Source organism: Mustela lutreola, chromosome 3 (genome assembly GCF_030435805.1).
Source record: "Mustela lutreola isolate mMusLut2 chromosome 3, mMusLut2.pri, whole genome shotgun sequence".
In the NCBI taxonomy this organism is placed as follows: Eukaryota; Metazoa; Chordata; class Mammalia; order Carnivora; family Mustelidae; genus Mustela; species Mustela lutreola.
The window spans coordinates 194,392,131-194,414,178 of record NC_081292.1 but is presented as its reverse complement, the minus strand read 5'-3'; the positions used below and the strand labels follow the sequence as shown (position 1 = coordinate 194,414,178).

Genomic DNA, 22,048 nt, shown 5'->3' with positions numbered 1-22,048 from the left:
ACATCTAGGTTCTTTCCATAGTTTGGCTATTGTGGACATTGCTGCTATAAACATTCGGGTGCATGTGCCCCTTCAGATCACTACATTTGTATCTCTAGGGTAAATACCCAGTAGTGTGATTGCTGGTAGCTCTATTTCCAACTTTTTGAGGAACCTCCATGCTGTTTTCCAGAGTGGCTACACCAGCTTGCATTCCCACCAACAGTGTAGGAGGGTTCCCCTTTCTCTGCATCCTCGCCAACATCTGTCATTTCCTGACTTGTTCATTTTAGCCATTCTGACTGATGTGAGCTGATATTTCCCTGATGCCAAGTGATGTTGAACACTTTGTCATGTGTCTGTTGGCCACCTGTTGTCTTTTTTGTACAAATGTCTGTTTATGTCCTCTGCCCATTTCTTGATTAGATTATTTGTTCTTTGGGTGTTGAGTTTGATAAGTTCTTTACAGATTGTGGACACTAGCCCTTTATGAGAATATCTTCTCCCATTCTGTCAGTTGGCTTTGCTTTTGTTGACTGTTCCCTTGCTGTGCAAAAGCTTTTAATCTTGATGAAGTCCCAATAGTTCATTTTTGCCCTTGCTTCCCTTGCCTTTGGCGATGTTTCTAGGAAGAAGTTGTTGCAGCTGAGGTCAAAGAGGTTGCTGCCTGTGTTCTCCTCAAGGATTTTGATGCATTCCTTTCTCACATTGAGGTCTTTCATCTGTTTGGAGTCTATTTTTGTGGGTGGTATAAGGAAATGGTCTAGTTTCATTCTTCTGCATGGGGCTGTCCGATTTTCCCAACACCATTTGTTGACAAGACTGTCTTTTTTCCATTGGACATTCTTTCCTGTTTTGTCAAAGATTAGTTGACCATAGAGTTGAGGGTCCATTTCTGGGCTCTCTATTCTGTTCCATTGTCTATATGTCTGTTTTTGTGCCAGTACCATACTGTCTGGATGTTGGCAGCTTTGAAATAGAGGTTGAAGTCCGGAATTGTGATGCCACCAACTTTGGCTTTCTTTTTTCAACATTCCTCTGGCTATTTGGGGTCTTTTCTGGTTCCATATAAATTTTAGGATTATTTGTTCCATTTCTTTGAAAAACCTTGGTGGTATTTTGATAGGGATTGCATTAAATGGGTAGATCGCTTTAGGTAGCATAGACATTTTCACAATATTTCTTCTTCTAATCCATGAGCATGGAACGTTTTTCCACTTCTTTGTGTCTTCCTCAATTTCTTTCATGAGTACTTTATAGTTTTCTGAGTACAGATTCTTTGCCTCTTTGGTTAGGTTTATTCCTAGGTATCTTATGGTTTTGGGTGCAATTGCAAATGGGATTGACTCCTTAATTTCTCTTTCCTCTGTCTTGGTGTATAGAAATGCAACTGATTTTTGTACATTGATTTTATATCCTCACACTTTACTGATTTTTTGTACAAGTTCTAGCAAATTTGGAGTGGAGTCTTTTGGGTTTTCCACATAAAGTATCATATCATCTGCAAAGAGTGATAGTTTGACTTCTTCTTTGCTGATTTAGATGCCTTTTATTTCTTTCTGTTGTCTGATTGCTGAGGCTAACACTTCTACTAATATGTTGAATAGCAGTGGTGATATTGGCCATCCCTGCCATGTTCCTGACCTTAGAAGAAAAGGTCTCAGTTTTTCCCCATTGAGAATGATACTCTCTGTGGGTTTTTCATAGATGGCTTTGATGATATTGAGGTATGTACCCTCTATCCATACACTTTGAAGAGTTTTGATCAAGAAAGGAAGCTGTACTTTGTCAAATGCTTTTTTAGCATCTATTGAGAGTATCAAATGGTTCTTGTTCTTTCTTTTATTAATGTATTATATCACATTGATTGATTTGTGGATGTAGAACCAACCTTGCAGCCCTGGAATAAATCCCATTGGTCGTAGGGAATAATCCTTTTAATGTACTGTTGGATCCTATTGGCTAGTATTTTGGTGAGAATTTTCACATCTGTCTTCATCAAGGATATTGGTCTATAATTCTACTTTTTGATGGGGTCTTTGGTTTTAAGATCAAGGGAATGCTGGCCTCATAAAATGAGATTGGAAGTTTTTCTTCCATTTCTATTTCTTGGAACATTTTCAGGAGAATAGGTATTGATTCTTCTTTAAATGTTTGGTAGAATTTCCCTGGGAAGCCATCTGGCCCTGGGCTTATGTTTTTGGGGAGATTTTTGATGACTGCTTCAATCTCCTTACTGACTATGGGTCTGTTCAGATTTTCTATTTCTTCCTGGTTCAGTTTTGGTAGTTTTCACATCTCTAGAAATGCATCCATCTCTTCCCGATTGTCAAATTTGCTGGCATATAGTTGCTCATAATATGTTCTTATATTTATCTGTACTCATTTGGTGTTGGTTGTGATCTCTCCTCTTTCATTCATGATTTTATTTATTTGGGTCCTTTCTCTTTTCTTTTTGATAAGTCTGGCCAGGGGTTTATCAATCTTATGAATTCTTTCAAAGAACCAGCTTTTAGTTTTGTTGATTTGTTCTACTGTTTTTTGGTTTCTATTTTACTGATTTCTGCTCTGATCTTTATGATTTCTCTTCTCCTGCTGGGTTTAGGCTTTCTTTGCTGTTCTTTCTGCAGCTCCTTTAGGTGTAGGGTTAGGTTGTATACTTGAGACCTTTCTTGTTTCTTGAGAAAGGCTTGTATCACTATATATTTTCCTCTCAGGACTGCCTTTGCTGTGCCCCACAGATTTTGAACAGTTGTGTTTTCATTTTCATTTGTTTCCATGAATTTTTTCAATTCTTCTTTAATTTCCTGGTTGACCCATTCATTCTTTAGTAGGATGCTCCTGAGCCTCCATGTTTTGAGTACTTTCCAACTTTCCTCTTGTGATTGAGTTCTAGCTTCAGAGCATTGTGGTCTGAAAATATGCAGGGAATGATTCCAGTCTTTTGGTAACAGTTGAGACCTGATTTGTGACCCAGGATATGATCTATTCTGGAGAATGCTCCATGTGCAGTACAGAAAAATGTGTATTCTGTTGCTTTGGGATGGAATGTTGTGAATATATCTGTGATGTCCATCTGGTCTAGTGAGTTACTTAAAGTCTTTATTTTTTTGTTTATCTTTTGCTTGGATGATCTGTCCATTTCAGTGAGGAGGGTGTTACAGTACCCTATTATTATTGTATTACTGTTGATATGTTTCTTTGATTTGTTATTAATTGGTTTATATAGTTGGCTGTTCTCATGTTAGGGGCATAGATATTTAAAATTGCTAGACCTTGTTGGACAGACACTTTGAGTATGATATAGTGTCCTTCCTCATCTCTTATTATAGTCTTTGGTTTAAAATCTAATTTATCTGATGTAAGGATTGCCGCCCCAGCTGTCTTTGGATGTCCATTAGCATGGCAAATTGTTTTTCACCCCCTCACTTTAAATCTAGAGGTGTCTTTGGGTCTAAAATGAGTTTCTTGTAGACAGCATATTGATGGTTCTTGTTTTTTTTATCCATTCTGATACCCTTTGTCTTTTTATTGGGGGTATTTAGCCCATTTGCATTCAAGGTAACTATTGAAAGATATTAATTTAGTGCCATCATATTGCCTATAAGGTGACTATTACTGTGTATTGTTTCTATTCCTTTCTGGTCTGTGTTACTTTTGGGCTCTCTCTTTGCTTATAGGACCTCTTTCACGATTTCTCATAGGGCTGGTTTGATGATTGCAAATCCTTTTAGTTTCTGTTTGTCCTGGAAGCTTTTTATCTCTCCTATTGTCAATGACACCCTAGCTGGATATAGTATTCTTGGCAGCATATTTTTCTCATTTAGTGCTCTGAATATATTATGCCAGTTCTTTCTGGCCTGCCAGGTCTCTGTGGACAAGTTTGCTGCCAATCTAATATTTCTACCACTGTATGTTACAGACTTCTTGTCCTGAGCTGTTTCAAGATTTTCTCTCTGTCACTGAGACTTGTAAGTTTTACTCTTAGATGATGGGGTGTTGTCCTGTTTTTATTCATTTTGAGGTGGGTTCTCTATGCCTCCTTGATTTTTTTTTTTATGTCTCCTTGATTTTGATGCTTATTCCCTTTGTGATATTAGGGAAATTCTGTACTGTAATTCACTCCAATATACCTTCTGCCCCTCTCTCCCTTTCTTCTTAAATAAGATAAGTTGGTTAGAGAAAGAAAAAAGAGAGAGAGAGAGAGAGAAGAGAATGTGATCAGGCTAGAGATTTGTTTTTTTTCTAATGGAAGCATTTAATGCTAAATTTCCCTCTAGCTCTGCTTTAGCTGTATCCTATATATTTTGGTATGTTGTGCTTGCATTTCTTTCAGTTCAATGTTTGTTTGTTTTTTAATTTTCCTTGAATCTTCTTTGACCCATGGACTACTTAGAAGTGTGTTGTTTCATTTCCAAATGATGGGAGACTTTCCTATTATCTTTCTGTTGTTGATTTATAGTTTTATCCCATTTTGGTTAAAGTTAAAATAGCTTCCCATGATTGTGGATTTATTAATTTCTCATTTTAATCTTGTTAATTTTGACTTTATATATTTTAAAGCTTGTTATTAGGTTCACAAAAATTTAGGAATGTCATGAATTGGGATTGACCCTTTTATCATCATGACCCATCTTACTTTATTCCTAGGAGTGACTGCTGCTTCGAAGTCTACTCTATCTGATATTGCTATAGCTATACCATCTTTCTTTTGCTTAATTTTTGCTTAGTGTATATTTTTCATCTCTCTACTTTCAATATTTCTGGATCCTTATATTTAAAGTGTGTCTTTTGTAAAAGATATATAATTAGGTTTGGTTTGGTTTTGATATACAGTCAGACAATCTGTATTTTAATTGTAGTATTTAGTTTGTTTACATTTAATGATACTGCAGATATAATTTGATTTAAATCCCTAACTTATTCTCCATTTTCCCATTTCCACCCACTCTGTTAGTTTTTCTGTCCTTTCTTCTTTCTAAAGTGTATTAATCAAGAATTTTGTATGATTCATTTTTTTTTTACCTCTGTGAGTTTGTTATGTGTTCTTCTATTCTCCTTTTAGCTGCATTTATTACTCAAAAGGTTATAATGTATATTCCTGATTTATTGTATTTAAAAATAAATTAGTACTTTTATCATTTCTTAAATAAGGCATAGAACTTGGAATAGTCTAACTTCGTTTAATCCCTTTACTTTTTATACTATGTTTTCATGTATTTAAAATATACATATATTTATACATATATAAATTCAAATGTTTTATATGGTAACTATTTAGGGTTTTTTAAGATTTTATGTATTTATATATTTATGTGTTTATTTATTTATTTGTGAGTGAACAGAGGGAAAGGTAGAAGGGGAGGAAGAGGGAAAGAATCATGAGCTGAGTCCAAGTTGAGTGTGGAGTCCAACACAGAGCTCAGTCTCATAACACTGAGATTATAACCTGAGCTGAAATCAAGAGTCAGACACTTAACCTACTGAGTCAACCAGGCACCCCAATATTTGTTTATTTTAACTGTTTCTATAGGTCTTTCTTTCTAAGTATCTTTGCTTCTATATGGAATATTCCTTTTGCCCTTTATAGTTTCCCTAGTATTTCTTGTAATACAACAAATCCTCTCAATTTGTGTTTCTTTAAAAATTTTAAAAATTTTATCTCTATTTTTTTAAGATATTTTTTCTGGGTATATATTTATCAGATCTTTTTCTTCTTTTAACATTTTGAAAATATCATTCTATTGTTTTCTGGCATTTAGTGTTTTCACCAGTCTGTTGTCAATTACTCCTTTGAATATAGTGCATCTTTTTGTTTCAATTGCTTTAAAATCTTTCTGTCTTTGGTTTTCAGCAGTTTCAGTATAAGGTGCCTATGTGTGTACATGTGTGTGTGTGTGTGTTGCTGTGTTTAAAACTGGGTAAGGGTTTGTAGAGCTTCTTAAATCCATTTTTCATCAATTTTGGAAAATTCTCAGCCAATATCTCTTCAAATATTATTTCTATCCCATTTACTTTCTTTCCTTTTGGTACTCTAATAATGCAAAAATATTAGATCTTTTTATACAGGTACGTGTTTCTTGCTCTCTGTTCTGTGCTTTTTTTTTTTTTTTTTTAATTTAACCTGTGATTCAGTTTGGTTATTTTTGAATGCCTTTGTCTTCCAGTGTACTAATATTGCTTTCAGCTGTGTCCAGTCTTCTATTAAACTCATTTATTGAGCTCTTAATTTTAGTTATGGTGATTTTCAGTTTTAATGTATCCATTTGATTTACTCTGAGGTTATACCTCTGTGATTAAATTTTCCCTTTTGCCACCTTTTTTCCTTGAGCATATTAAATATAGTTATTTTGAGAACCATGTCTAATAATGTAAATATCTGGATTAGCCTTGAGTCTATTTACATTGTTTGATTTTCCACTTTGTTTTCAGTCCTTTGGTCCTATCTCCTGGTATGCATTGATTGAATGCTAGACATGGTGCTTGAAAATTGTACAAATAATCTCAGGCTGATGTTATCTTTTTCCAGAGAGGATTTACTTCTCTGTCTGACAGGCAGATTAGGGTCATATTGATTTATTCTAAGCTTTGAGGTAGATGACTAGAAGTTGGGTTTTAATTGTGGTACCAGATAGTTTATTAGTAATTTACCCTCACTCCTGGAATGTAGCCTTTCTGTTCCTAACTGTAAATCTGAGTTGTTTACTCAGACCCTTCTTTCTTAGCAGACCATGGACTCTACTTTCTATCTTGCCAATCCTGTGCGAATGTCAAAATTTCTTCTCAGTCTCCACGTCTTAGCCTTTAGGCTCTGCTCATTTTTTTTTTTTTTAAAGCATCTGATCCTGTGCCATTTATGAATTAGCAAAAGACTTGCAGAAAAAAGTGCCACAGAATATAGGCTCAATTCTATGTGCTTATCTAGTCTTCGGAATCATTCTTGGTCCGTCAAGTTCTGGCTTCTTTAGTTCTCCAAAGCCTCCAAGCAGACTTTTGTCTTGTTTTGTTCTTTTTCTCATGTCTGCCCAACTATTCCTATTCTTTTCATGAAAGTGAGAATGCGGACATGTCTTCAAACATTACCAAAAATGGAACTCCCTTAACCCATTTTTAATGCTAAGTGTTAATGTTATGATAACGTAAATTTATAATCCAAAGACTTTGTTGTTAATGGGCTAAAGGAACTAATATAAGTGAAAGCCACTTGTAGAAGGCTTGGTACATAGTGGGCCCTCGTAATTGATTTTAGATTCGAATTTAAATATATACCGATTTTGGAGAAGGTGTAGAAGAGATTGGCCATTAGCATTCAGTTTTGTCACCTTTGTCTTCTCTTTGATGCCCCACAGAACAGCAGTCCCTGATGCTATGCTCTTGAGCATCGGTCTCATGAACCTTTACCTCAGTCGCATTTCCAGAGGTTCTCTCTCCCTACCACGCTCTCACTCAGAGACCCTGTAAACCATCCTCACCATTCTGGTGGTCACGTTTAGCAAGAAGGAAGACAGGTTTTGTTTCCTCCTGCAATTCATACCTCAGTGTTCTAAAGAGCTAATCAGGTGGCTCTCCACTCCTACCATAGCTTCTCCCTGCTGCACCTTTGCTCCTGCCTCATTCTTCTGGCAGTGAGGCCAGTGTTGGTAAAAGCGGGCAAGCATCTTAAACATGCCAAGAAAAAGAAGCAGAACTAAATCTAAGTGTCTTAGAAATTTGAGACATTATAGTAACAAAAGCCTTGTTTGTGCTTAATTCCAGTTTCAAGTCTGGAAAACAAATTTCAGAAGCATATGTGATTTCTGAGACTCAAAACTAATCCACTGGAAAACAAGAAATGTAAAGCAGTAGACTTCACTGGTAAATTTCAGTACATGCAGTTTTGAAGAGGCTCAGCTCATAAATTTCCTTTTGGGGCTTTTTAAAAAATCTTTTCCTGTGAGAGAATTTCTCCAAACTTACCTATATCAAATAAGGTAGGTCCAGAGTCTGTTCAGATGTGAGTTTTAGGCTCTAGAAATATAGTTTTTAGGAGGATTTTCAAGACTAAGGATGATGGCAGTGAGATGATGGTGATGGTAGCGCCTAATAGTATTTATTGAACACCTAATATTTGCTCAGCATTAAGACATTTTACATATATTGTATTGCCTCTTGAGCAGTATTTAACGTCTGTTTATTACTTCTGTTGAGACTATTATCTTTCTCCTCATGTTTTCAAAGCATAGAATTTGAAGTGGGGTATCAATCCTAGGTGTATATATTAATTCTACCACTCAGTGATCCTTAGCCATAGTGTGTTACATCTTTGAGCCTCTCTTTACCTCCAGGGGGAAATGATTCCATGTCTCATAAGATTTGGGGGCACTTGAAGTGTTAATGCCTGTCTAGCCTATAGCACAGTAGCCTCATTTTGAGTGCTCAAACAAATTTTAGTCATTTTTTCCTTATTTTTCTACCACTATTGATTAAGCTGCCCTCTCTTTCATTAGGTCAGTTAGGGGAGGAAATAGAGAATGGAAATATCCAAAAATATAAGAAAAGGGGATTTCAGAAACCACCGATGATGTGTCCTGAACCAATTTAGCTCCCAGGTCAGGACTTAGGAAACATGGTTCTTTAACACTCATGTGAGTTCCATAAAACTTACTGTTTAATAAATCCCCATTCAGCCCTTCTGTGCTAGTTGGGGAGCGGTCCCTCTGGTGGTGTTTTTCATTCCCATTGTAACTTAAAAGGAAACTTTCACAATGTCCAGAGCCCTTAATGCCCTACAAATGAAGGAGGAGGATGACCTCAAATTCTTTGTAGCAGGAACCCACTTAGGTTGCACCAACCTTGACTTCCAAATGCAACAGAACATCTACAAAAGGAAAAGTGATGGTATCTTCATTATAAATCCGAAGAGAACCCGGGAGAAGCTTCTGCTGGCAGTTCGTGCCATTGTTGCCATTGAAAAGTCAGCTGATGTCAGGGTCGTATCATCCAAGAACACTAGCCACTGAGCTGTGCTTAAGTTTGCTACTGCTGCTGGAACCACTCCTATAGCTGGAAACTTCACTAACCAGATCCAGGCAGCCTTCTGGAAGCCGGGACTCCTAGTGGCTACTGATCCCAGGGCTGATCACCAGCCTCTCTCAGAGGCATCTAATGTCAACCTGCCTACCACCACTCTATGTCACACGGACTCTCCCCTGCGCTATACGGACATCGCCATCCCTTGCAACAAGGGAGCTCACTCAGTGCGTCTTGTGCCGTAGATAATGACTGGGAAGTTCTGCGCATGCGTGGCACCATTTCCCATGAACACCCGTGGGAGTCTGTGCCTGGTCTCTACTTCTACAGAGATCCTGAAGAGGTTGAAAAGGGTAAGCAGGCCGCTGCTGAAACGACTATGACCAAGGAAGAATTTCAGGGTGAATGGACTGCTCCAGCTCCTGGATTCACTGCTACTCCGCCTGAGGCCGCAGACTGGTCTGAAAGCGAGCAGGGGCCCTCCGTGCCTAGTCAGCAGCTCCCTCCCGGGGACTGGAGCCCTCAGCCGGCCACTGAAGACTGGTCCGCAGCTCCCACTGCTCCGGCCACTGAATGGGTAGGGACAACCACTGAGTGGTCTTAAACGGCTCTTGCACAAAGGCAAACAAAATGGAAATATTAACAGAAAATAAACAGTTTCTTAAAATAAGGGGGAAAAAATCCCATTCATTCAACAAATATTTATTGTGTAAGATTTGGGCCAAGTCCTTACTGTCATGGAACTTAAGATCTACTGGAAGAGAGAAATATTAAATTCTTAATTATAATCCCTCCTTAATTATAAATACTACTGAGGAGAGGCATGGTGTGCTATAAACATATTTGACATTGTGAAGGATCAAGGAAGGATTAACTGAGAAAATGACATTTAAGTTGAGACAAGGAGAGTGAGTAGTTAAGAGCAGTTCGGTGGTGAAAGGGGGATGAAAGGCATTTCAGACAAAAGAGCAGCAGGGGAAGAAAATCCTGATGTGCAAAGGAGCTTGGCATTGTGGAGAAGTGAAAGAAGTTTCTCTTCCTGACACCAGGTAGAGAACAAAGAGGTTCAGTAATTGGATGAGTTCATCAGTCTGCATGGGACCTTCCCTTCCTTGGACCAAGAGGTTTGCCCTAGCGCAGATCACAATATAGAAAAGGTTCCAGTTTTCTTCACCACATCTGAGGGCACTCATCACCCTCAGCTTATTCAGGGACATGTGTTCTCCCTCCCAGAGACCTAACCCATTTCCCACCCATCTCTCATTCTCAGGGCTAGACGATGCCTTATTAGTCAAATACATGTATGCGTCTGCAGTTAACGATCAACTTTAAGCATCCAAGATAATGGTTCTCAAACTTGAGCTTGCAGAATCACCTGGAAGGCTTGTTGAACCACAGAGTTCCTGATTTAGTAGGTCTGAGACAGAGCCCCTAAAACTGACATTTCTAACAAGCTGCCTGTGGCACTGGTTTCCACACCAAGGTAAGTTACTAGGTGAAGGTATCATCCCTCTTTCCATGATTTGCCAGTCACCTTTAGTTCCTTAAACTCAAAGGAAAATTGCTCAGGGAATTTTTGAGGGTAACATCCTAAAATCAAAACTAAACTCTGGGGGTGACTGCTATATTCGCCTAATGGGTCTATAGCTTTTCAACATCAAGACAGAACGTAAAGAACTGCATTCCCAGAGCTTAGCACATGGTAGGTACCCAACATAGGATTGTTCAATAGATTGACGATCAGTGGAGGAATCACAGAATGGATGTGACTTAGCAGATTTTATACATTAGTTTTTGGAAAGCTCTCCTGATTCCTTTCAGCCTGAAAGGTCTTCTAGGAGGATAAATTGTCATTCTCTTGGAATCCAGCCTCAGAAATTGCAGAGTCAAGATATGCTTGTATTTTAAGTACTTACTTGGATTAAAAACTGAATTGCTAACAGGATTACAAAATGCCAAGTTTGCTGAGACTCAAATTGTTTATGCGCATGTTTGGTTCTAAGTTCTTTCGTCAATCAGTACATTTCTGTTTCTAATTACAGTCAATGTTTGTGGGTTGTGTGTGTGTTTTTTTTTTTTTTTTTTGACACCTGCACATGAATTTGCAGTCAAAACCAGCTTCAGTAATTTGCACAGGTATAATATAACTAAAACGAGGCTCGTAACCACCGATGTGTCACCTATGCTACGTGTCTAATGAATTCAGAGGTGTTGTACCTCAATTCACATTGGGATTCAAGAAACAGTCTGCTATTTTTCCCATTTTCACTCCCACCGTGTTGTAAAACATTTTTAATGAGCACTCTAACAATTTTCTTCATTCCAGGAGCATGGCGTTTTTAGTAGATGATGCAATGTAATTTTTATTTGTGATTCCTTATTTATGCCCATCCTTGGAATCTCTGTATTTGGATGCAAGAAAAACGAAAATGCCCGAGATTACCACGATTCTCCAAAATGTAATGTCCACTACTGCCACCAGTCAAATGAGTTACAGACTCATAGTCAAGTCCCTGAAGTCTAGAAGTGGTTTAGATGGGGGCTCGCTGTCACATCTCAGATATGACCCAGGCACCGGTTCATGGGTCAGAGACTTCCATATACTGTGATGAAGAACCATCCTGAACAATTCTGCGCCCAGTTTTTAACTTGCACCCTGACCCTAGTTGACACCTGTAGAATGGCAAGTAATTTCTCTGTGGCTTCTAACAATCAGAGGCCTAGTTAGAGAAAAAGTCATTTCAGCATCAGCTATTAGTTTTTTGCCCTGAATATCCTTCTCTGCCCTCTTATTTGGTTTGAACTAACTCACCTAATTGGAGTCAACCACTGAAAAAGAGTGGGCTGCCGGATTTGTTGTTCCTGAATGCCCCGTGCTAAAGCATGTCTTGGGGATGACATCTCTTTTTTCCTTAAAACGTAAAAGTTGCAGAATTTGAACAAGGGCTGCAAAATATTGTTGCAAGGGTGCATTCCATAAGGAGAACTCAACCGAAATGGGAGGGTTCCCACACCTGTAACACCTTTGGGCATCCAGAGTAGTCGGGTCCTGGCCAGACACTGCCTTCAGGCCCCTTCAAAAGGCAGCAGAATGATGTCAGTGTTAACATTTCACTGCACATTAATTCTTCAAAAAAAAAAAAAAAAAAACTGTCATTTAATTTAAGTGCTTATATGCATATGGTTAATTAAGAAGCCAAAATTGGCTATAAGCTTGGTGAGCTCCAAGAACAGGGAAAGAGAGATCATTACGCTTCTGCTCATGGTTTAGCTATTTGTGAACCAGCTGATAATGTGCAAAATTAAGATTTCGTAAGTGGCATTTTAAATGAATGGTTAATGGCTGAAGATTAATTAAACAGTCAGAGTTGCTGAAGAAAAGGCGTTAAAAAATTATGTTTGTAGGCCAGTCAGTTGCATGCTGAACTGAAATCCTGATAGATTGTTGCCTTTCTGTTTACCAAGAGAGCATTTTAACAAAGCGAGCCTCCCAAAGCAGGAGAACGCACCTCTCTCACACACCAGGCAGCCACGCGTTAGCCTCAGGGATGTTCCATTGGAATAAAAGCTGCCAAGAAGGAGAACGGACTAGAAAAGTGTTATATGGAGGGATCTTCATCTAAAACCTTCATCCCAGGTAGCCAGGCATATTTTATTTCTTTTGTATGTGTTGCATAGTTCTGAGTTAGAGTAGGCAGAACCCATGGGGTTTTTTAAGAAGCTACTCGAATTCTGTAAGAGAGACAAAGAGTTGCAGTATATTGTTTTCAAGCTGGAGTGGATACTTCTTTAAGTCTGAAACTGCTAGCTGACTTGGAGGTAAAAACAAACAAACAAACAAACAAAAAAAAAAAACTTATTTTGTACCACTGGCTGTACCACAGGTTCTTTGGGGAAAGGTTTACTTTGTGCATAAGAGATATTATAAAATATTTTTTGAATTTGTTTGTCATAGCTCAATTCAATAAATATTGAATAAATGAATGAATGAGCTACCTACAAGTTGTGTGGGGGGGGATGTCAAAGTCTTCTTTATTTTTTTTTAAAGATTTTATTTATTTATTTGACAGAGAGAGGGAGAGAGGGAACACAAGCAGGGGAAGTAGGAGTGGGAGAAGCAGGTTCCCCGCTGAGCAGGGAGCCCAATGCAGGACTCGATCCCAGGATCCCGGGATCATGACCTGAGCCGAAGGTGGACTCTTAAAGACTGAGCCACCCAAGTGCCCCTGTCAAAGGCTTTTTTAAATGCCTTTGCATCTGTGTGGTTCAATGGCCACCCTTCTTTTTTTCTGCACCAGGTATCGGAGTGTGCCTATGCAATGACCGTGTCCCAGCCTCAGGGACCATGTAGTCTAGTGGAGGAGACATAGGCATGTCAACAAGCAAATTGCAGCCATGCTAAATACAGTCAGAGCGGTCAATGAGGGGAGTTAGGAATCGGGGGATAGGGGGGCAGTGGGAGGGGTACAGGAAAATAGTGTATTTTCCTATCAGTTGGAAAGGAAATTACTTCTACCTATTTTTTTAAAAAACATTAACGTCGAACTGTAATTTTTCTTTTTGAGTTCACACGTTTCAATTCCCTGCTCCCAGGCAGAAGACCCACATCATGCAGGCCAGACAGTTGTGTCTCCTGTTTAAAAGTTCCCTAGAGAAGGAAATCCTGCAGCCTCCCTGGGTATCCTGTTCCAGTGTTTAATCACTCTTCCAATCAAGAAGTTAATCCTATTTCCTCTTCTCCAGCCTTCTTTGGCTTGGTGGACCCTGTAAAACACCCAGGAGACCCTTCGGAAGCCTTGAGAAGTTAATTAGTCGACACTGGGCTGCTCTGGGTTCACCGGTGCGCCTTGTCACAGTGAGGCTGTGTACGTGCACCGTTGTGATGATACGATTTTGTTAGATCGCTAGTAAGTCAGAATGGTGTTCCTCCTGGTCTAAAGACAATGAGAGCCAATTGACATTTTAGCATGTCTAAAAGAAGCTGTGTTGTTTTTGTTTTTGTTTTTGTTTTTTAAATTTTATTTGTTTATTTGACAGAGAGGGAGATCACAAGTAGACAGAGAAGCAGGCAGAGAGAGGGGGTGAGGCAGGCGCCCCACTGAGCAGAGGGCCAAATGTGGGGATCGATCTCAGGACCCTGTGATCGTGACCTGAGCCGAACGCAGAGGCTTAACCCACTGAGCCACCCAGGCACCCCTGAAAGAAGCTGTTTTATTACATGTACAACTACCTGTTAAGTTAGACACCACTGAAATTTGGCCTCATGTCATAGAACTCAGAAACCGAATGATATAATGTTGATAAGTAATAATATTAAGCATGATTAATAATATAGCCAACACTAGACATTACTGAGAATTTGCTCTGGCTAGACACTGTGCTAGTTGCTTTGCATGGACCATTTCATGCCCTGACCACGTGACCAGGTGGGACTATTATTGTCCCTATACAAATGAGGGACCCGAGCTGCAGAGAAGTTGAGGGACTGGCCTGATATCATCAGGGATGGGGCCAGGATTGATACCTACCTAGCCTGAGCCCAGAGCTTAGACACTTCACCACCGTGTATTTAACCACCGTGCTGTGTTGACCGCTGTATTCATTTTTAAAAATTATTTTCTTTCTCCAGAGTTCTGTTTCAGTCTGCACTCTTTTCTTCCTCCCATGTGTAAGAAGTCCCACTCTATAAACTTTGCTTGTGGAAGGTGATAGTACCGCTGAATAAGAGTCCCCAGGCCAGGGACTGTTCTTGCTGTCGTTATGGGCAGTTGAGTGGCAAGTCCCTTCTCCTTTAAAGAAAAAAAAAAAACAAAAGGCAATAGCGGTTCACTTTAGAAAAACTGATAATTCATAGCTTTTCCACTGTGGTACAAATCGAACTGATACAAAAGGAAAGAAAACAGGTACTTCTGGGAGGAAAGCTGTGCCGTTGAACAGACAGGGTAAAAACTGAGCTCACAGATTCCAGAAGCATCGGGGGAGCAGTGATGTCCAATAACTGCGGCTAAAAGCTGCATTAATTGACGAGCTACGGGTTGGAAGCTACCTCCAACCAGGATCCCTAACTCGCTGGTGCTCTTTTCATAAGCAGAATAGGATGGGGGGATGGGGAGGTCACCTTCCGTGGGGTTCTCCAGACAGAAAGGAAGCAGCTGTGACCCAGTGGCCTCTTTCTACAAAGGAAAAGCTTGGCTTTTCAAGCTGCTGCATTCAGATCACCAGGGGATCTTGTTAAAATGCAGATTTTTGATTCCAGAGGGCCGAGGTGGGCCTGAGATTCTAACAAGTTCCTGGGGACACTCACCCTGCTGGTCCCGGAACCACGCTGTGGTTAGCTGGGGTGCCGAATGAGGCAGGGCTTAATTGGTATCGACTTCTTAAACCATGTAAAATAAACATGTGGCAAATCTGCTGAAACCCTTCTGAAGTTTCCAGCTGTCAGTTCCTCGTATTGGTGAGTTGGCAGAGAGAGCTCATTCCTTTCCAGGCCAGAACATTCCTTGCTCAGGTTCCGTATCCTGGGAGGGAGAGTATGGCTTTCCGTTTGTGGACTGGTATTGCCAGTGCAACCCTCAGCCTCAGTGGTCCGTGTTTGGACCTCTTGATGCGCTCTGAGAAGCCTCTAACACCTTAGCAACATGCTCTGTCTCCACACTTGAATAGGCGTAAATTCAAATTTCTTTCCTCAGGTGCTGTTACCAACCTGCCAAGAAAAATTTTACCACTACAAATCAATAATCCATTCTTCCCACCACACCCCATTCAATTAAGAGTCTCCGTGGCTCTGTTTACTCCGTCATTTGATTTAAAGGCAGTTACATTACAATTATGTATTATTTGGGGACTGGCAATATTTTAACTAAATCCTATCTTAACTCCTCTGATAAAAGATATCATCCTCATTAACCTTCTCCCTAAGCACAAAAGTTTCTGGAGTATGTCCTTTTGGATGTTTTTTTTTTTGAATGCCAGGATTTTAGATTAAATTATGTATTCCCTTTTTTGAGCAACAACAACAAAAGTTGACACCACCGGAGCCATTTATAGCAGTGAAGAGAGAGAAAACAAGAATTTTTCCCCCCCACCCTGGGGGTTGGGTTGCATTTCAGTGTATTTATCAATTATGGAAAATGTCTCTGAATTAGAATAAATAAGAAGATGTTCTCAATAAGACTTCCTTCTCTATTTGGGAAAGAGTCAAATGGAGAACAGAATCCCTAAGCCCAACCTAATGTCCAGAGACTGGGACTGATTAACCTTAGTTTAGAGCAGCTCTGTCCAATAGAAATAAAATGTCAATCCCATATTCAATTTTAAATTTTCAGTAGCCTCATTTCAAAAAGTAAAATTAATTTTATAATAGAGTTTATTTAACCAAATATATGCAAAATACAATTTCAACACGTGTTCAAAACAGTTATTATAGAGCTATTTTACACTCTTTTTTTTGTACTAAGTCTTCAACATCTGGTGTGCATTTTGCACTTTACAGCCCATCTCCGTTTGGACTCGTGGCATTTCAAGCGTTCGGTAGTGATGTGTGACTATTGGCTGCCATATTGGACATGCCAGAAGCCCTTCAGCATACTTCCAGTGGTTAAAGTTTTCCAGGGCAGTGGGCAGACTCTCTCATTTAAGACTAGCTCCCGTGGCAGAAAACTCGTTCTTGTGTTAAACCCTGAACTTTCCCTTCTTTCGCAGAGTTTACAGCTCAAGTAAGAAAAAGACATGGAAACAATAAATTTCCACTCTTAGGGAACATACAAGTCTGCTAGCTCTACCTTTTCCATCTGTAGAAAGATGCACCCCAACTTAAGAATTGGCTGCTACACAGTGAGGTAACCTCAGAATGGGTTGAGCAAGACAAGGTGCAGGTCTAATCACATCCCAGATCTGTCCTTGTTTTGCCTGGAAGGAAGATGGAACCAATGATCTAGCTCAACCTACAAGGCTCTACCTGAGACGGGAGAATGGAGCCTGGCCTTCAGACAGGAGTACGTGTAGTCCCCATGCATAAAGGTTTGTCAGCAGCTAACCCCAGGCAGAAGGTAACTCATTACAACAGTATAACACCCACGCAATTCTCATTTAACTGCAGTTCTTCCTCCCTCGCCAATGGTATTCATTCTAGCCAGGAATAATGAAGCAAGTGCTTTAGAGCAGACCCTTCTCTTTCCTTGGGCTTAACTCTTATTCTTGCTAAACTGATCATCTTCTCGAGATGTCACGTCTCTAGAATTTCATAATGACAGACTTCACTTCACTTAATTAATACCCACTTTTAATTACAAGCCTTTCTTGCCTACTCTCGCTGCAATTTTGTGACTGTGACACGTCAATATAGAGCACCATTGTTTACTTAACTTGCTCAAGCTAGACATCTAGGGTTCCTTCTTGAGGCTTCCATCTCCCTTAGCCCCACACCCAGACTCTTTCCCAAGAAGATCCATCACAATGGATCTTTGGTAGCCAATGGTAGCTTTGGTTGTCTGTAGTCTGCATTTCCCCAGTGAGGAAATGCTGTGGGGTCCAACATTCCTACACACATCTCTTGATCCATTGTGCTTTCCCTTTGACATGCTGCTCTAAGCTGGACAAGTTTCAGTCTGGGAGGCTCTAGTGGCTGGATTAGGGAACATTGTCTTCTGCTCCCTACATGCATTGCCTTCTACAAACTCCTCGCAAAATACAACTCTATCGAATGCTCTTCTGGTCCCTACCCTCCCAACTTTCTAAGGCCCCCAACTTCAGTTGGATGACCCAAGACAATCGCTTTGTCTTTCTTTATTTCTTTGTATTTCTGTATCTCTTTGTTTTGTTTTTGTTTTTGTTTTTGTTTTCCAGGTGAAGCCCTATGTGTTACTCGGATTTAGCCCAGACATTACTTCTTTATTTCCCCTCTGAGATCTCGAAGCAGGAACTGCATTTAATGTCTAATCCCAGCACAATTCCCGAGGCATCTGGTATTCAATAAAGATGTATTGAATAAATGAGTGAATCCAAGTGGCGCCGCTGTTAGCCACATGACTTTCAGATCACAGAGCTTTCTTGTCACACTCTTAGGCTGGCCAAACCTCCCAGGCTGATATGTCTTGTCTGGTCTCCTGGTCAGTACAGCCTCCTTCGGGCTGTCTCTCTGCTCTGATCCGCTCTGATGCTTGTGTTTCAGTGATCCCACAGCTTTCTCCCGGCCCTTGTTTCTTAGGGTTGGGGTGGCATGTCCTATTTCTGTTCTGTCAGGAAATGCCTGTTCACCTACTTCCTCTCGGTGAAAGACTTCCCAGGACACACGAGTCCCTATTCTCTCCATCTGGAGCCTCAAACACTTCCTAAAGGCACGAGGAGTAGTTACTCTTCAGAAGCTACGGGCAGCCCGATATGGCTGCTTCACCAAGAGAAAAGGCTCTTGTTGGCAATTACATTTTTGTAACTCTCTTTCCCACACCTAATATTTGTCACTGACTCTTGTTGATCTCCAGTCACCTCGACTGTTACATTCCAGCACTGAAACCAGCTGACCTCTAGTTTTCTAGAGGTTGTTTTGGCCATTAAAAAAAAAAAAAAAAAAAAAAATGGCTGTGATTCACTCACTTCAAGTATCTGGACACTTCTTCCGTGGTCTGTAATTTCTCAGAGATACCATCTATGTTTCTCGGGGCACACCTCTCAGCTCTTTCAAAACCATGAACATAATTTGTGAGTACTGCAACGGGAATGCCTTTAAAGCATCTTGGATCGTGTATTTTCCTCTCCCTCCTACCACGCTTTTCTTTTCTACCTCTCTTCTGCCTTCCCTTGCTGGAGATGTCAGATGAGTTACTTAACGTCTCTGCATCGTTCCCCATCTGCAAAGACGGGATGGTGGGACTAAGTGATCTTGGCACTTCTTTCCAGCTCCAAAATTATATGGTTCTGCGATTCTTTAATGGAAGCAAAATAGGAGTTCAGGTTGCTCTGCCTTTTCTCTGGTGCTGTTAACCATGTCAGGGTCTCTTTTCCCAGCAGTGGCCTATCCTTTCTTACTCCGCTCCACTGTAGATTTAAGAATCAAATAAAAATTACTCTTGAATGTCATTATCATTTGTTTCATAGGCCCCTTAGCTCCCTTTGAGGCTCGCTTCTCTGACCATCTCACACCTCTTTGCTACTTCCTCTGTTAACCACAGTACCGGGGATCCAGCTTCGTTCCCCCTCGGCTCACCCTCACCGCTGCAGGAATGCTTCACCCGAACTCCAGATTTCAAGAATTAAAATAGGAGTGTGAAGCTCCCTAAACTCTCACACTGGGGAATCTCTTTTGTCTGTTATCCAGGTGGTTCTGTCCTTAGTTAAGAAGAATTTGGCTTATGAGATTGTAAAAAGCTTTTAGCAATGGAATTTTACACACACACACACACTTTGTGATTTTTTCCCTTACAGTAATTGAATATCAAAATTGGTAACTATACTATTAGAAACTTTACTTGTTTGCATAGAAATGTTCCCTTAAAAAAGATAAGAGAGAATCTTGTTGATTCGATGATAATATCAGAACCTTTCAAGGTAGGGCAGGGCCTGTGGGATACAAGAATACAGGAAAGTCATTCTCAGTATTTCCAGAACAATCTCTTCAGCACCACCCCCTTCCCACTTAAATTCTCTGGCCTAGAATGTATTGAAGATGTACCTGTAAGTTTCAAACAGCTATGGGCCCTGTCTTCTGAGAGTTTAAACGGTCTTCTGTAGGCCAAAGTAGAGAAAGTAATGTTTGGGTCTATATTAAATAGGATGAAAATTGTATGGAATTTACCATCAAATCACGGGAAACTCCTCCCTAGATTTCATAGCATCCTGGCCTGTTACAGACAGGTGAGCATGAAAATATTCTTTAAAACAAAGTCTGTTGTGATTGTTGTCAAGCCCGGGAATGATGTGTATCAGATATCAGAAGGGAGCATTGATCCTTGCAGTCTGACATTTGACAAATTGCAAGTTGTATCCTGGCTCATACCCTTTAATTCAGAGACTAGGAGTGTTGTTTACAGGGTCGTCTTTGTAGGTGGTTCCGTGTTGATGTTTGTTGTTGGGCCTGATGAGGTTGCCCACAGACACCTGTGGGGCCATGGTATAGAAGAAGCAGGGTTTCTCACTTTATATTTACACTTCGTTTCAGGTAACCAGAGCTAGGTTTTCAAACTGACGTATTCAGTCTCTGTTTCTACATACATTGTTTTTCTTAAGTTACAGGCATGAGCTTACACAAAAAGGGCATGATCAGGGAAAGCCCACTTTTATTTTCTAAGTTCAAAAGTAGTAACCTATGAGAAACTCACTAGGAAATAGCTTAACCATTACTTGGGCCCAACGGCAACATTTAAGGTAACATACTGTAGCGTCCATTTATGTTCCAAGTGAAATGAAACTTTATTTTGATTGGGACTGTCACAGGTAATTTCTGCATGTAAAATACATCTAGGGACAACTTTCAAACAGAGTAGTCACTTTTAGTTTAGCAGGCAGGAGACTCTCCATTGTTGTCAAACCCTCTTCACAAAAACATCACTAACCCAGTGACACGCAGTTGTAGAGAAGAGGGAATCACCTCTCAGCTTCCTTGGAACCAAAAAGAGCAAGGTTGGTCTCTGTCGGCGTTCAGTGTGTCTGAGGGCTCTTTTGTTTAGCTGGGCTTCTCTCTAGCCAGCAATGCTTTTAGAGTCTTGGAATTAGATTTCTTTCTCTTGTGCTGGTTTTTGAAAGGTGTAAATAGATTAATGCATATTGTTATTCTCTGAAGGTAACATAGGATATATAAACTGTATAATATGAGTTGTCTACTCAACTCATGAACTCATGGAAAGGTAAGAAGAAAAAACAAAACTTCTCTGGATTTAAACACACACACATACACACACACTTTCTCTTTAGTGCCTTTCAGAGTTTTCCTTCTTTTCTTAAGAGAGCTGAGATGTTCACTTTATAAAGAATCAGTAAAATAATGTAGGATAAATTTTGTCCATTGTTAAAACCATGAAGTTTGGATTTAGGAGTACATGGGGCCATTGAGTTTCACAATAAATATTTTGCATCATATATAGTGTGAGATGACATATAATATGGGATGTAATGTGTATCGTAAAAGGTAGGCTACGTAAGTTATGTTGATTTCTATGTGTTTGTCTCAAGACCTCACCTATTACATTCCCAAGGAATAGTCATTATCTTTTCTTAAAACTTCCTTGCTGCTTAAAATTCCCAGAAGCAGAAGCCAACTGGGGCAAAACAAGATGCTGAAAAATGGTCCCACAGTCTCAGGTTCCATGGAACACCATTTGAAAACTTGGCTAGTCCTCAAACATATAATATAGCCAAATAAATTGAGGGAAGGATGAGGTCTAGACATCCCTTCCAGTCCTAGGATTCTGTGATCCCCAGAAGGGATAAGGAAGACAAGTGAGATGAGAAGTTTAATAAAGAGAAAAGAAAGGGACAGAAATGAGTAGAGAAATGGACAGTTCCTGGGATTTGAGGGAATAGCAACTGGTGACCAATAAGTTTTAAAAATAAAGAGAATGACCAAAAATGAGAGTTGAAGTGACCCATAGAGCTAGAAGCTTGACATTTTTACAAATGCCAGTAACTCCTTGAGAAGCTCATTTTAAAAAAAAGAGAGAGATTTCTGGGCTAGGAAGTCTCCCATGATAGTTTTCGCACTATATAATCCCCCCATAGTCTCCCATTACAACCCACTCCCATGATAATTTTCAACTGCCAGACCTCTAAATACACTCCATTCTCATTAATAAAAAAGAGGATGACTTTCTTAAATTTAGCATATTACCCACCACAATATTCTGCCTTTCAAATCACAGGTTAATTTTTCATGAATCACTTATGAAAAATACAAACAAGCTTAAAATTCTATTTATGAGTCAGACGACCAACAAAGTAATGAGATTCTGTGTTATGGTAACTGTCACATCTTGTCTCAGCCCTGTTGTGTCTAAATGTTCGCTCTCTTATTAAGCTCCATTAGAGGATTTTACAATACCAAATTGTTTATACACTACTGGTTCTCTGCCGC

At 39.8% G+C, this 22,048-nt stretch overlaps 1 protein-coding gene and 1 pseudogene across 2 annotated transcripts in view; both read left to right on the top strand.

The window, feature by feature from the left end:
* PARD3B (par-3 family cell polarity regulator beta) overlaps window positions 1–22,048 on the top strand; it is a 1,047,303-nt gene that overhangs the window by 901,637 nt on the left and 123,618 nt on the right. The gene's annotated exons all lie outside the window — the stretch shown is intronic.
* Window positions 8,724–10,131, top strand: LOC131827540 (small ribosomal subunit protein uS2B-like; annotated as a pseudogene).